We start from the raw sequence: 3,319 nt of genomic DNA, 5'->3' as shown, positions 1-3,319 counted from the left end.
TTTTTTATATTGTTAAAAGTTTAAAAAAATACCAGTATGGTTTTTTTTTTAACTTATAAATATAAATTAAAATAAAAACCATGACATAATTATAACAATGCACTTTTAATAAGTGTAAACTAAGACACAACATAACGTCAAAAAAATCTATAAGTATTTTAAATGCGTCTCACATTTAGATTATATAAAGTTACATCACGTTTTATTTGATCAAAGGCTTTTAAATTTATAAGTTTAGAAAATAAATTTTATTAAATACAACCCACAAGTAATCCAATCTAATTATTATATATATACTTATTCTTTTTTTATCTTAAAAAGATCTCATATAACTCCAAGTTTATATAAAATAGCTAAATCAGATTGCTAGTGGGTTTGATTTAAAAGGAAACTTCTTTTAAGTCTTATAAACGGCGTAAATTGTTAATAAATCCGAAGACGGCATATTAAAACATTTTTAATACTCAATTTTTTTTTGCAACTTTTTTGATTAAAACTTAGATTTCAATGCGGTAGAAAAGTATTATTTTGAGGTATATTAAACAATACACAGTTGATGTATGAACACTCCATTGCGCCTGTACCTTATATTTATATCTGTAAATGGCGTAAATTCAATTTGGAGGAGGGGGGTGGGGGATCAGGGGTCAATTATAAAAGAAAGAAGACACTAAACTAAAAAAAAGGTAGGTACGTTAAAAGCGTAGATTCTTTTATTGAGGTGGAGGGTACTAAAAAGAGGGAGGGGAAGAAGGATTGAAATAAGAGCATACGTACTTATTGAACGACTCCTAATTAGAAATACATTTATACATATACAATTAGCAATGACACTTAAAATTATGCTTGAATTTTTCGGCTATTAAACTAGACATTAGCGGTGTTCAAAAATTTTTTTATTATAAAACGAAAATACACAAGAAACCCAATATGGAGCAAATATGAAAAAATTACGATAACAAAAAAAAAAAATTCTAAAAATATTGACGTTTACCTTGTGCTCAAGCAGCAAAAAACCCCGGAAAATGCGCTAAATTGTTTCGAAACTACTTGGCTTTGAGCGCAAGGTAAATCTCAATATTTTCTAAAAACAAAGTTTCTCATGTGATAATGACCCAAATTTTTTTTAGATTGTTATGTATTCCGGTTTTTTCATAAATGTTGTTTAAGTTAAAAAAAAAGATTTATGAAAAAAATAACTATGGGCAAATACGCAATAAAGTTTTATTTTTTTGACTAAATTTTGCGAAACTTTATTTTATTTTAAACAACAAATACGAAAAAACCAGAATACACAATAATCTAAAAAGGAAATTGGACCATTATAATCACATTAAAATTTTTTTTTATAAAATATTGAGATTTACTTTGCGCTCAAAGTCAAATAATTTGGGGACAATTTGGGGCATTTTTCGAGGTGTTTTGCCGCTAAATTTACTTATTTTGTCAAAAAAGTTTTACTGTTGTGCTAATGTGATTTCAATAATTATATACTTGGATAAAGGTTTTTTTTTTTTTTATCGATTCTATTCCTTTAAAGATGTAGATTTTATTTTTATATTTTAAAGATTCTCTGCAGCTAAGATCGCAAAAACGCATTAACGTCCATAAGGTGGCAGAGGCGCTTGGGGATCAATTAAAACGAATGCCAATGCATGCAAAACGCGCAGTAATCAAGGCAGAAGCCAGACTAATAGGCATACATAGTCGGGCACCAAAGAAGGCTAGTGTTGCACCTGAATCTATTGGTAATCATAATTCTGATGGTAACGCCTTTGATGATATTTGCAACGATGATATTTTGTTTACCAAAGACAGTAACTAAAGGCAAAATGTACACAAATTATATTATTACTATTTTAATTATTTTTTTCGTTATAATAAACTTCTGATTTAATTGCTTTTTTGTGATCGTCATCAATAAATTCTATATGAAATTTGAAATATATATGAGGAGGAGGGAGGAGGTAATCAGGTGCGATCGATCCCCCTTTATTTGCAAATTCTCTTTATTTCAAACAACTTTTAAATGTAAACTCAAGAAATTATATTTGCTATTATAATCTGCCTTTTTTCTAAAAATTTTCACGTTACGGGTCCGTATATATATATATATATATATATATATATATATATATATATATATATATATATATATATATATATATATATATATATATATATATGGACCTATATACTAGTGCAACATTTCTTTTGTTTTTATTACCCCACAATCAAAAATGTGTTTATAATGTGAATTTTGACAATCTCCTCAATCCTGTACATTATACTAAATGTATTACGGTAAGCTTTTGTTACAATTACTGTAACCTAGTAAGTAAAAATTAATTTTCGAATTTATTTAATCGATTGTTTCGTATTAAATCGCGAATAAATTTTAATTGGACAATCTTAACACCGCGTGCAATCCTGTCCGCTGTCTCTATGCTATCTTTCTAAATCGACTACTTCTATCTTTCACTCCAACATATCTTCGTTCTTCCTTAAATCACTTTACTCTTGGTCCGTAGAGCGGGTTAATACGCTCCTTTTGCAGCCGAACTTGTCTTTGCGGTCCTTGGTAATGTGGCCTCTATATGGCAATTAGCCGGAGGAGGATAAACCACAAAACCAGCTTTTGTTACAATCAAGTAATATAAGAATTTTTATTAGTATTGATGGTTGTTGTTTCAAGTTTTAGTGTGATTGCTATTGTTGTAAAAGTGTCTGTTTACCCCTTACACTGTAGACGAAGGTTTCTGTTGTTTAGTCTGAACTGTTTTGGCTCTAAGTGTATGCTGTGACGAAAATGTAAACCATTAATAAATTATGCAACCGCATACAGTAATTCAAAATGTCGAAAATTGAAAGTCGACGTAGGTTACCATGATCACACCATATTAAGTCTAAATGTTACGTATTAATACGTTATACGTAAAATCTCGGTTACGTAAAAATTACATTTTTGCACGTAACGTTACGTTACCATGTTAGGTATTGTTACGTGAAATAATACGTCTCGGTTACGTAAAAACAACGGACGTATTGCACGTATTGTTACGTAACAATGTTACGTGTCGTTGCGTAAAATCTTACGTCTCGGTTACGTAAAAATAACGGACATTTTGCAAGTAATGTAACGAATCTCGTTTACGTTACAATACGTAATGAAACCTAAAAATATTATAGGGGCCTAGTGTTTTTCATCGAATTTAGCTAAATTATATTGCTGAAAAAGCAGTGAATTTAATTGCTTTTTAAGCAAAAACAGAACATAAGCAAAACATTTAATATTTTATCAATACTAAATATTTTTCTT

Source organism: Hydra vulgaris, chromosome 05 (genome assembly GCF_038396675.1).
Source record: "Hydra vulgaris chromosome 05, alternate assembly HydraT2T_AEP".
Taxonomy (NCBI): Eukaryota; Metazoa; Cnidaria; class Hydrozoa; order Anthoathecata; family Hydridae; genus Hydra; species Hydra vulgaris.
The sequence above is the reverse complement of the archived record's forward strand: the minus strand, read 5'-3'. Positions refer to the sequence as shown.